The sequence below is a fragment of the Acipenser ruthenus genome, chromosome 14 (genome assembly GCF_902713425.1).
Source record: "Acipenser ruthenus chromosome 14, fAciRut3.2 maternal haplotype, whole genome shotgun sequence".
Classification (NCBI taxonomy): domain Eukaryota; kingdom Metazoa; phylum Chordata; class Actinopteri; order Acipenseriformes; family Acipenseridae; genus Acipenser; species Acipenser ruthenus.
Window position 1 is genome coordinate 6,648,703 of NC_081202.1, and position 14,048 is coordinate 6,662,750.

Genomic DNA, 14,048 nt, shown 5'->3' on the forward strand with positions numbered 1-14,048 from the left:
AATGTTACTGTAAAGGTTGTATTTAATCACACGCAGGTCAATGTAATGTAAAGCATCCAGAGATGATAAATAACAAAAGCAATAAAATATCAGCATTAAATACCAATAAAAATCGCACAGATATACAGTAGTGTTGTTTTTCCTCTGTTCACTCTGAATCGCGAAACGAAATCGCCACGTGACTCGTTTAGGACTAACGGGGGGGGGGGGGGGGGGGGGGGTAAATTTGGCCGGGGGGGCCAAATTTGCCATGACAGATGATTTTCTTAGATGTGTTTATTTTCAATGAAATGCTAAACATCTTGAAGTAGTTATTTCCTCAAGCCTATTTTTATTTGTGCTGAGCTCTCCCAGAAGTGACATCTTTATGGAATGCCTAAAGGACATGGTGTGAATTAAACAAGTTTAGCGTCTCGTGACCACGACTTATTATCATGTGCGCACAGAACATAATATCTCGTGAGCACGACATGTATTACCCTGAAGCTGAGCCCAGGCCTGTAGTCCACGGATACAGTGAATCACCTCGTCAACATCACTGAAACCCTTTATGCAAAATAATCCCATAGTCCTCAAAATACGTTTTAAATGTCTTTAACTTATCACTTATCATAACGGGTGTGAAGTACAAAGATAATATCTTTATATTTTAGCCCGAGATCAATCCATTGCTTACCACAATCTCTTACAAAGGATACACTCAAGCTCACAATATATGTTTAGCTGTCTGTTGGAAGTATCCCTTTTACTAATTTTGTGTTTTAATGGGATACATTGGAAACTAAGTTTGACTTGATGTGACAGGGAAAATAATAATTTTAAAAAATGTTCTAATGAGTATTTGAAATTAATCAATTTTCCAACTTTGAAAGCAGCAAACAGGTGCCATTTTAGGAACAATGCCAAAACATACAATCTACAGGTTCCCTCCATGTTACAGATATAGGGAGCAGTCCTGGTCTCCTTAGAACATGTCAGGGCTGAAATGAAATCAAATACATTGTGTATCAAAATAGCACAACCTAATGAAAACAGAGTTATGATTACAGATGACATGTCTGCTGCTATGATGATAAATGAATGTGGTGAAAGTTAGAAAGTGCTAAGGAATTATTAGTTCAGGACAGGCCCAAAAAACAAGAAAAAGTAGTCAGTCTTTGTCTTTATTTTTCATGCCACTCATCAGAAACTTTATTCTATATACTGTCATGCATTTATACCTCTTAATCTAGTTTTTAGTTTGTATGTTAAATACCAGAAAAGCATCAATAAGCAAGGAGAAAATCTGACAGATATTCATAAAGCAGAAAGAGCTAATATTTTTTTTTTGCACCAGAACATACATTTGCATTGCATTAAACACCATTTATTATTTAGGATTACTTAAGAACATAAGAACATAAGAAAGTTTACAAACAAGAGGAGGCCACTTGGCCCATCTTGCTCGTTTGGTTGTTAGTAGCTTATTGATTCCAGAATCTCATCAAGCAGCTTCTTGAAGGATCCCAGGGTGTCAACTTAAACAACATTACTTGGGAGCTGGTTCCAGACTCCCACAATTCTCTATGTAAAAAAGTGCCTCCTATTTTCTGTTCTGAATGCCCCTTTATCTAATCTCCATTTGTGACCCCTGGTCCTTGTTTCTTTTTTCAGGTCGAAAAAGTCCTTTCGGTCGACATTGTCAATACCTTTTAGAATTTTGATGCTTGAATCAGATCGCTGCGTAGTCTTCTTTGTTCAAGACTGAATAGATTCAATAATTTGAGCCTGTCTGCATATGACATGCCTTTTAAACTCTGAATAATTCTGGTGGTTCTTCTTTGCACTCTTTCTACAGCAGCAATATCCTTTTTGCAGTGAGGTGACCAGAACTGAACACAATATTCTAGATGAGGATAATTTTTATCCAATGAATTCCATATGACTTTCTTGATATAAATACACACTTACATTTGAGTGGACCAGATTAAGGTTGAGTGAAAAATGATTTGGTGATGAACAGGTAAGAGGCATTGACAAAGTGACTGTTTGTGGCAATTACTCTTTCAAGTGAACAGCACTATTCAGAACAGATAGTTCCTTGTCAGGCTATCAATAGAATGTAGCAAAATAGATATTGCCACAATCACTTGTCAATAGGACACAGTGAAGGAGTCCTTGTCATGTCACAAAAGTGTTCCCCAGGGCAACCTTTCCATTGAAACTTAGAAACACAGAAAGAAATCACAGTAAACATCATGTCGCTAAGAATTCTGAAAGAGTGAATTGAGTAGGACGATTTTCAATAGAACTTGGATTACTGCCATATTAAGCAAATGTGTGTTTGTTTGTTCCAAATCCAAACAATGACTCTGGCAAGCTTTGTTGAAGAGGCCCTCTTAGTTGAAATACATACAGTACATCTCTCATGGGTGGAGTTTAGAGGCAGTTTATCTGGGGTGCAGTGAAGGGCTGTTTGTTTTTGGGATATCTACATGTGACACGAGGCCCAAGGAATGCGTATGAAAATTAGACCTCTCGTTCCGGTTCTTAGGCCTGAAAGAAAATCCCAGACTGAGAGGTTCAGGACTTGAATGAGCGTTATGTGTGAGTTGTGTTTAACCCCTTTTGCTGCTAAAACCACTCAGAGAAGATCAGGTGTCCTGCCAGTCAAACTCAGAGAAGAACATTGATTCAGGTGTCCTGCCAGTCAAACTCAGAGAAGAACATTGACTCAGGTGTCCTGTCAGTCAAACTCAGAGAAGAACATTGAAGATGTAGGTAGCTCTCTGGAGGCTTGGTGGTCCAGTGATTAAAGAAAGGGGCTTTTTACCATGAAGTTGCCAGTTTAATCCCAGCCACTGGCTCACTGTGTGTGACCCTGAACAAGTCACTTAATCTCCTTGTGCTCCGTCATTTGGATGAGAAGTAAAACCGAGGTCCTATTGCAAGTGACTCTGCAGCAGTTGTGATGCATAGTTCACCCCATAGTCTCTAAGACACTTTGGATAAAAGCGCCTGCTAAATAAAAATAAAAACATATAGGCATTAACACAAATCTAAATAACCTCAGTGAATGAAGGAGCTCTTAAAGGCACAGTACACAGTACACTTTTAACACGTTGTGTCCAAAAGCAAAGCAAAACATCTGAATTAATCTCACAAATCCTGACTAATTTAACTATCATACTAAATTCAGCTTCTTTTATATAATATTGCCATATAATTCAAACACAACATGCTTTGAAACGAAAGAAGGTAATCGGTAGATTTAATAGATTTAAAACAAAAACAAAAACAAACAAAAAAAAAATGAATGGCCTGATTTGGCTTGTCCAAAGTGTGTATCCTAGCAATGCGGTACTCTACTGTACTAGCACTAAAATAAGTGCACTCTCACACACTCAAGGTTTTGATGCTAATCGGCAACAGGAGACTTCAAACTGCGTTATAATTTGATTACTCGATTCACCAATATGTAGTTGAAGCTTGGGAAATTTAAGGACAGATGATCAATAATCGATGCATCGATTAATTGTTACACCTCTATACGAAACGTATACCATTATATTAAAGATGACTGAGTCTTTCTAAATATCTTCAATAACTGGCACAAAACATTTCTCAAATAATTTAAAATGTGTCTTTCATGGTATAAACATGGTGAAAGCATAGCAAAGTGTAAAATGTTAGTGTTGCATTTCAATTGTGATTCCAATGTAGGACTGTGGCAAAGTGCCCCGCCCCTGTGTGCATTTCTGTGTTGTGTATATGCGTGCGTATGTAAATGTTGGTGTATAGATTGGTACACGGGATATAAACGGGTCTGTGTTTCACGTGTATTTAAAAAGTGTAGATTTGTATTTAGGCACGAGGAGAGCACAAATCACTTCACGTGCTGGTTAAATGTAATATGTGAGCACGGGGTTGCACAGAATTAATTCACGTGCTGGGATTCAAGTGAATAATTAATTAGTAATTGAATCCCAGCACAACAGTATATATAGATGCACATTTTCACTCGGTCGTGGTTGGTGTTCGGTGAGTGGAGAACGGGATTGGAGACGGAGGTAAAGATAATAATAATAATAGTAATAGTTAAATCTGCTCACCGTGTTTTGTCTGTCTAGTCCGTTTTTGTTTGTCCTTTTATTTTGGCTACAAGTGCCGTGTCCTGTGTTTTGTTGTTTCAAACCTTTTATTTTCTGTCTGTTTATTAAATGCTGAACGCGATCACGCGTTCAGCCTCACCAAAACCCCATCTCTCTGTTTATTGTGTTCCTGTTTCTGGTCTGACGCCACCCACTCCGGCCGTCTTTGTGACACGTGGTGTCCTGCGTGGGATCGACAGCGCCTCCAGGACTCAGGCCAGAGCAGGAACCGCAGTTTGGATTTAAAAAAAAGAGGGAAAAAAAAAAAAAAAATGGCAGAAGACGCCATCAAAGTGCGGGACTGGATGCTGGAGAATGCTGGGCTGGAGGCCCAGTCTCTGCCCATAGTCGTCCAGGCCCTGTGGATGATGGACTGTGAGAGATGGGAGGCCTATCAGGAGGAACACACCCCAAACACCTTGGAGGAAGGTGTGGAGTTTGTCCTCAGCTACCTGGAGGCAACCATAAATGGAACAGCAGCCCAGGTAGCAGGACCACCAGCAGAGGAGTACCTGCTGTCCCCATCTCCACCAGCAGAGGGTGAGTACCTGCTGTCCCCATCTCCACCAGCAGAGGGTGAGTACCTGCTGTCCCCATCTCCACCAGCAGAGGGTGAGTGGGAGGAGCCCGAACGTCCTACGCCTGAGTGGGAGGAGCCCGAACGTCCTACGCCTGAGTGGGAGGAGCCCGAACGTCCTACGCCTGAGTGGGAGGAGCCCGAACGTCCTACGCCTGAGTGGGAGGAGCCCGAACGTCCTACGCCTGAGTGGGAGGAGCCCGAACGTCCTACGCCTGAGTGGGAGGAGCCCGAACGTCCTACGCCTGAGTGGGGGGAGCCCGAACGTCCACAGCCCAACAGGGAGGAGTCGGGGCGTCCACAGCCCAACAGGGAGGAGTCGGGGCGTCCACAGCCCAACAGGGAGGAGTCGGGGCGTCCACAGCCCAACAGGGAGGAGTCGGGGCGTCCACAGCCCAAAGGGAGGCAAGTCGGGGCGTCCACAGCCCTGGGACCCAAGCCACCAGCAGAGGGAAAATGCCTGCTGGTTCAGCCCCAGGAGCCAGAAGGGGAGGAGTTACAGGCTCAACCCCCTGAAAATTTTTGGGGGGGAGAAGGGCAGGATGCTGGTGTCCCCCAGCAGCCTCTCGCTATGCTGCTGAAGGCAGCACGGCGTGCACATGCCCAGCCGCCACAGCAGAGGGAGCCAGCACCGCCAGGAGCAGAGGAGCTGGAGCTGCCTCTGCCTCCACCACCTCCAGGAGCAGAGGAGCAGGAGCTGCCTCTGCCTCCACCACCTCCAGGAGCAGAGGAGCAGGAGCTGCCTCTGCCTCCGCCACCACCACCGCAAGGAGCAGAGGAGCAGGAGCTGCCTCTGCCTCCACCACCTCCAGGAGCAGAGGAGCAGGAGCTGCCTCTGCCTCCGCCACCACCACCGCAAGGAGCAGAGGAGCAGGAGCTGCCTCTGCCTCCGCCACCACCACCGCAAGGAGCAGAGGAGCAGGAGCTGCCTCTGCCTCCACCACCTCCAGGAGCAGAGGAGCAGGAGCTGCCTCTGCCTCCGCCACCACCACCGCCAGGAGCAGAGGAGCTGGAGCTGCCTCTGCCTCCGCCACCGCCCGGAGCAGAGGAGCAGGAGCTGCCTCTGCTGCCCGTACCTCCGCAGGGAATACGGTGGCCGGAGCCCCAGAAAGGGGAGCTGCCGGCCACGAAGGGGGACGAGGTCTGGAGACCACTTTCCCCAGCAGCAGTTTCGCTGCAGGAGTTCTTGTGGCCGGAGCCCCACAGGAGGGAGCTGCCGGCTACGAAGAAGGGGGAGGTCGGGGGACCACCTGCCCCCGCAGCTTTTTCGCTGCAGGACAGGACCAACAGGCTGTCAGCCGTGCCACTACCGGCAGGGGTGCTGACAGCATGGCCAGCCATGGGCCCACTGGAGCCTCCCTTCCCAGCCCGAGACTTTGTCCTGGACTGCTGGATTTTTAAGGGGGGAGGTGGCCGTTGAGGCCATGTGTGCTGCGCACAAGGGGGGGTATATGTGGCAAAGTGCCCCGCCCCTGTGTGCATTTCTGTGTTGTGTATATGCGTGCGTATGTAAATGTTGGTGTATAGATTGGTACACGGGATATAAACGGGTCTGTGTTTCACGTGTATTTAAAAAGTGTAGATTTGTATTTAGGCACGAGGAGAGCACAAATCACTTCACGTGCTGGTTAAATGTAATATGTGAGCACGGGGTTGCACAGAATTAATTCACGTGCTGGGATTCAAGTGAATAATTAATTAGTAATTGAATCCCAGCACAACAGTATATATAGATGCACATTTTCACTCGGTCGTGGTTGGTGTTCGGTGAGTGGAGAACGGGATTGGAGACGGAGGTAAAGATAATAATAATAATAGTAATAGTTAAATCTGCTCACCGTGTTTTGTCTGTCTAGTCCGTTTTTGTTTGTCCTTTTATTTTGGCTACAAGTGCCGTGTCCTGTGTTTTGTTGTTTCAAACCTTTTATTTTCTGTCTGTTTATTAAATGCTGAACGCGATCACGCGTTCAGCCTCACCAAAACCCCATCTCTCTGTTTATTGTGTTCCTGTTTCTGGTCTGACGCCACCCACTCCGGCCGTCTTTGTGACAAGGACCTATTCAGTTCTGTCCCGCTACACTACAATGGTGCTTTAAATTTGAATATAAAGATGGGTGGTGCTCGCATGATGACCAGTTTAAAGTTACAAGAAACGTATCAATTTTACTACAATATTTGTTCGAACTTTTTTAACTTATGGATGGATTAAAGTGCAACATACTATGGATAGGAAATAGCAGAGTTCTATTAACCAATGTATTCTCCTTTTTTTGGATTATCAATTTCTGTTTCAGTCATCATGCCCTGCTGACTTTTAAAACTTCATGTGTCCTCCAGAGCTCTCAGAATTATAACTAGATGTGGATGATTAACTGCTTGGGTGTTTTCTGGGTTGCTGGCACAGTAAGTATTGCCTTGTGTTTGGAGTGAGATGGCCAGCAACATGGAGTGTAAAGAGGCAACTGACTTGGTCATGGGATTGGAGGACACCCAGTGACCTTTAACAAATTCCTTTATAATGCATTATTATTTTAGCAATTACTCTTTATTGCTAAGGAATAGACATGAAAAGAAAATCTAATAGGCCCTTTCCTGAAAAAAACAATAGGTTGAATAGAATTTTATTTCGAAAGTAAACCTTAAATGGAGGTCCCAATAGAGTCTCGTTAGAATGATGATCTTACCAGAAGAGTTTAGGAGTCCTGCCCAAAATAAATCCAGTAAAGGGCTCTTTTAATGGTGTAAACACCTACCCATTTACACACCATTATGACTACAATCTTCTCAAGAAATTCAGCTGTTTTAAATCTGAGACATTCCACATTTTACGTTGCCAGCATTGCCCTGCAGTCACATATAATTTGTAAAATGTGAATGTACCAGTTTTTTCCATTATCTTAATAACATTCTGTTGGTAAGCTGCTCTCACATTGAAATTTTCCACTGAATTCCAAAGTATGTGGGGAACACCCAAGGCATAAATATTTATCATTGTTGTAACGTTATCAGTACTGTAAAGATGGCATATGATGCCCATTTACAATGTGGTAATGTTTCTACTTATTCATTTATTTATTCACTTTTGTAACTGTACTTGATTCTTCATAACAGCAACCATAGACATATTTTTTGCTCATCTTCCATTTCTACACAACTTCTCAACAAGCCAGAAACCCAAGAGTGACATTACTGCATGCCAATCAAAATACAGTTTATAATCATTATTGACTACCAATAATATTGTATTGCAAAAATATTAGCTACCCTCTCCATAATATGCAGATTTGAATTACGTTGTGACTTTGTGTCCTATTCACAAGGCCTTTATCTTTATCTTTATTATAACAAACACTGATCACATCTCTCACCTCTTTAAATAATGTGTTGAAATACCTGTCAAATAGTTAAACTGTTCCTTTCTGCAACTGTACTGTGTCTCCCTCGCTATAGGCTCCCTCACTATAAGGCTCTCGATTATAACGCACCTCGGATATAACGCTCCTACAGCATGTCCCCCAATTCCGGCTATACTAAGTGATTCAGGCAATATTTCTACAACAAATACAGTACCGGTGTTGTTCAAACTGTAAACAACTTCTCAGTCTAACTTCCGTTTCTGTCTCTACCTATCTGAACTGAAGAAAAGCTAAAGTCAGCATTCGTTTTATAACTAAATACATTTTAGGCCTTTTCCGTGGTTATCTTTCGTAATGTATTCACTTTTTTTTTTCTTTTGCTGCGAGCGGAGCTGCGGCTTTCTCCGGGGACAAAACGCTTCATCCCCGCCCGTAGCGATCTCGGTCAACACAGGCAGGCGCATCACACAGGGCGAGGTAATCCACACACAGATGTAGAGCGAGCGCGAACCCGGGACCTCTCGCACTAAATCATAGAGCCGATACCGCTGTACAAAAGAGCCGGCTCCTTTGCAAGTTAATTATATAGGGTGATACAAAACTTTTGGCAAGAGCTATAGGTAGTTGGTGCATGAAGGCACAGTTTATGTAAGGCGGTTAATATGGTAGCTTGCACGGGGGAAGGCAGCAGCAGGGCTGGTAGGTGACGTAATCACGAATGAGCCCGATATACATTCCTTCCAAAGGAGCCGGCCCCTTTATACAGCAGTATCGGGGTTATGCTTTAGCACAAAAGGTCCTGGGTTCACGCCTACCCTCCGCCTGTGTGTGGATTGCCTCGCCCTGTGTGATGCGCCTGCCTGCGTTACACAAGATCTCTACTATATATATATATATATATATATATATATATATATATTATAACACATTTATTTTCGCCAAAAAAAACAACAAAAACATTCATCCTTGACCATGACACGCTTGAGTGACTATGACTGAAGCATATGCACTTAATAACCTAATTAGTGAGACAGTTGATTTGACACTGGATATGGAGTGATTTAGCTGTTGAATTGCTAGCTTGAATAAAAGCAATAAAGAAAATCACAGAAAAGAAAAGATATATATATATATATATATATATATATATGACACCTCTGTCAAGAGAGCAGCGCTTCGTGTAATCGGCATGTTGGAGGCTGGACTAGGGCAGCATACTGTGGCTCGCCATTTTGGGTGCTCACAGCCAGCAATTTCAAACCTGGCAAGACGTTATAACCAGACACACACTGTCAATGACAGGCCACGAACTGGGAGACCAAGAGTTACGACACCTGCCCAAGATCGACAGATCATTTTGCAGCATCTTTGTGATGTTAGTTGTTAATCAGTACAATAAACAGTCACTGTAAATGCTCTAAAACAGAGTCTGTAATTTTTCGATAACATCTAGTGAATTTTATCCAAATATAAGTGATAGGTTTCTTTTGATGCTCAGTATATGAGTCAACCTTGTTAAACATCGCCCTCTACTGGGCACACTGCAATAATGAATCTGTAGGGCTGCTGAAGAAGCGTTAAAGACAGCAGTGGGTCCCAACCCTGGTACTGGGGACCCCCTGTGTCTGCTGGTTTTCATTCCAACTGAGCTCTCAATTACTCTTAATTTAAATGGTAATTTGCTTAAATAGACCTTTGTAATTGTTTCCAGCTCTTAAACAAATAACTTGAACTCTGCAACTGTTTAAGAGCTGAAAACAATTACAAATTCAGTTAAATTAAGGGCATAGTTAAGTAATTGAGAGCTCAGTTGGAATGAAAACCAGCAGAGACATGGTGTCTCCAGTACCAGGGTTGGGAACCACTTAAAAAGAGGATAAAAAGTAACACAAAGGAAAAATCTTATGGAATGTATATCCTATACATTATTATAGGGAAGGGGACTTTGTTTCTGCTCTCCCTGGTGGGAAAGATCAAAGGTGTGATAGATGACTAAGGGCTTTCTACATGGAAACAGATAGCAATTATTGTGTTTAAAGACTAGGATCATAAATTGGAATAGAAAATGATCTTTTACCTCTTAGAGGATTTTCATTTTTTTTCTCTAACAAATGGTTCCTTTATAACAGCTACTGAGACTAATTTTCAGTTTCATACCTGCATCATTAATCCTAATTTTAAAAGTATAGTTAGGAGGAGGAAAATCAAGGTAACACAAGGTTCTGATGGTAATTTATTGCTATGTTAATTGCTGTAACTGTCATAGTATATCATGCAAATTTAGAAAACTGGGATACAGATTCGATTTTGTTATGTCATTTGATTTCCTGGATCAAATAAAAGAAGACTGCTGGCCGTTCAAAAAGCTTAAATAACTTGGTTATGGGAAATCGTGTAGCATGGGATAACATCTGTGTTCTGAACTTTCGAACACTGCACTGAGAGGGGTAGCAAAGGCTGGGGGAAATGATTGTATTGATGGTGGGAAGAATCCCACTGGGCACCTGCCCCCTGCTGATTTCACCTGACCCTCGTTATTAGCTCTGACAAGAAAAGTTTATTTTTTCCAGAAACCACACATTCCCTGTCATCTGTCCTCCATGCATTAAATAAGCAGCTGTGATTTTCCAACAGTTACATTTTGTCTGAAAATTATACTTTCATATTATTTCCAGAGAAGATTAAAAGACTCTGCACTGTTTTCATAAAGATTTCAGAGAAAACCATCCATTGCTGTCGCATATGTAATTTGATTAAAATATGTGTACATGAAACTTACACTATTTCTAATAATTATTAATACTGTAATACCGCCAGTGTGTCTTTGTAGCTGGCAGACCATTCATTGAACCGTTTGGATTTATTTTCCAAGCAAGTGTGCCTTAAAAAACACAAACAAATGTATTTGTTTCTTCTTTACTGTGAAAAGGAACTGATTATTGTGTCTGTTGTGATGAAGGATATATAGTTTCTTACCAGGAGACACAAGCACCAGATGCACAGGACACAGACCAGTGGGATATGGACAGCAGGATTGTTGACAGATGAAGAACTGAGAAAAAAAGCTGAACACTGAACTGATAAAATAGAGAGATCCAGTCCCATGCATGCTTATCAATATAACAACATTGTTGAACTTATAGTTCTAATATGAAGTCTTTATGAAGACATCTGGCACCACTTTCATAGATTGGTTCCTCTGTTATGTTCAGTAAACTATAAGAGCACCTTGACGTTGTTTCTTGTAGCTTGAAAGTTCACAGCTTTGAATCCTGCTGCCTTCTTTGGTGTTTTGGATTGTGTGCAGCTGCAGGAATGCAATGTAAAGTCATGGCCACATTTGCCTCTTTACATTATTTATTTATTTATTTATTAGCAGACGCTCTTATCCAGGGTGACTTACAATTGTTCCAAATTATCAGATTATAAAATACCACATTACAGAATATCATAATACAGATAAGAGCAGATATGAAGGTACAATAAGATCAAATTCAAGTAAGAGCAAAATAAAGAGTACAACTAGTCTGCCGGAGGTGGAGGAGCAGAAAGGTCAAGACAGCGATAGGCGAGTCGAGTACAAGAGTTTTGAATTGGATGCGAGCAGCAATAGAGAGTCAGTGCAAAGAGCGGAGCAGCAGTGTAGTGTGGGAGAAATGAAGAAGGGAAAAGACAAGGCAAACAGCAGAGTTTTGGATGAGCTGGAGCATACGGGTAGCAGAGGCAGGAAGGCCGGCCAGGAGGGAGTTGCAGTAGTCAATAATCTATGTTCGCATCTTGATTGCTTCACGTTTCCGTATGTGTTGAGGCATCTGAATCCTTTTTGCAGCATTGTATCTCTATAAATGTACTATATATTAAATCCAGCACGGTACATTTTTTATTGGTGATCTGTGGGATGCTGTCTTGTTGAAAGGGTCATTATAGGAAATGTAGTATCTGGGGCATATCCCTGCAGCTTCTGCTTTTTGATTGGAAACAGCATGCGTGCATATGACAGCAAATGATACCTCATCATATACTTTTATCCTTGAGGGAAATCAGTAACCAAATCATGGTGTATGAACTATAATTACTGTAATGCTGGACTGTGTATTTCTGATTGTGTAATTTAGTGCAATCCCTGTTTGAACTACTCATATGTTCTCATTAAGCAAAAATGAAATATGAATCTGGGAGAGAAAGTTACTTTACTTTCATAAATACTGGAATGCATAACACTTACTGATGCTACAGTATTAAAACATCTACCAGTACAAATTTTACTATTTAATCTTTTTATAGTGGTATGATTTATGTTAATAGATTACATTTTTATAGATCAAAAATCTTTGACTAAGTAAACAAACCTAAAACAACGATGCAATTGTAAACTCTTTTGCTTTTTTCTCCAAATTTTTTAAAACATAATGGGAGTCTGATAATCTGGGAGGAATGTCATACTGCAACCAGTTTGCACTCAGTCTAAACCTCGCTGTTAGTGGATGAATTGAGTGTTCTTTCCTTTTCAATGACAGTTACACAAGTTTTTTTTTAGTTTTTTTTTATGATATTTTATTGAAGAATCACACTGTTATTTGACAGAGAAAACATTGACAATACGCAAATGATCATAAAAATACAATTCCATTATTTATTTGCTGAGTCTGCTGGACACATTTTCAGACTGTGACTCATTTTAGGAGGATTCAGACACATTAAACATTAGACGTTCTCATCTGAGCTCAGGTTATATTTCTTAGACAAATTAATGTTTTCTCAAACTATAAATTGGATGAAGGAAACCACGCAAAGATGGAGATGTTGGTTTTCTTTATTAAGGTACAAAGAGTGTTTTTTGAACATGATGGCTGTATTTAGATCTACGTTTAGAACAATTTAATAGCATTGACTCTGAGGTTAATATCTGTCCTCTTCATTCCAAAAAAGTGTAACTGCTTTTGCTGGTATGTTTAACTATAAAAGAAAGCCACATAAATCCATGTCTTATGATTGCACTTTTTCTGTATTTTCCTGAAGCGATGAATTGGTGTTGGTAATATTCTCATCCGAAATCTCTAGCACCATCTCAGACTCAGCCTTTCATTCTTAAATTGTTCAGGATCAGTAGACAAGTAAGATTTACACTGCTTCAGTTTGCCATGTGGACCTTTAATACAGACACATTTCCAGAATGTTGATCACAATGCTACTGGTATCCTGACAACACTAATTAATTAGCAACTGTGCTGAAGAGGAATTATGTCATGTTGTTCAGTTTGCCATCATAAATACTGCATCGCCTTGCATTGTATTTCTTAAGAAAGTACTTTAGATGGAGAATTTGCTTATAAGGAATGGTCAAAATTCAAACCCATTAAAAAACAAAAATGGAAATGGCCACTTAACATATTGTTTCCTAACCTGTAATTAATCAACCATTTACTGAGAATTTTGTTTCCTATTTAATGCAGCAGTGATGGACAAAATGATAAACACGGTGACCATCCTGTTTAACAATACCAAAGAGGTAGAAATAATAGAAGTCGGATTACAGGAAAAAACTATAACTTTTTCCAAAGACTGTTGCAGTTTTCAGTGTTTGGGATGTGGCCAGGAAGTGGTCAAAATCGAATAAAGATGAACAAATATCCAGCTAACTTTACACTTCCTCCGTTAGAGCTGCACGGACCGATTATTCAATTATTGGGAATGAGCTCTCCACAGGCGAGGGTCATTGGTGCGGATTGGGTTAATTTACCATTCCAAATGAAACAACTGAAGAAACCGCTGCTTGGTTTTGTGTGGCTTGCTGTTCTCCACAGTCTAAGAAAAGCAGCAAGCATCACAAACCCAAGCAGCTGTTTCTTCACTAGTTTCACTTTGAATGATATATTAGCCCAGTCAACCCCAATGACCCTCACCTGATTGTCAGCGCCTGATTTCTTTGGAGAGCTCAATCCAAATAATCGAATGATCGGTTCATGCAGCATTATTCTCAGAAAT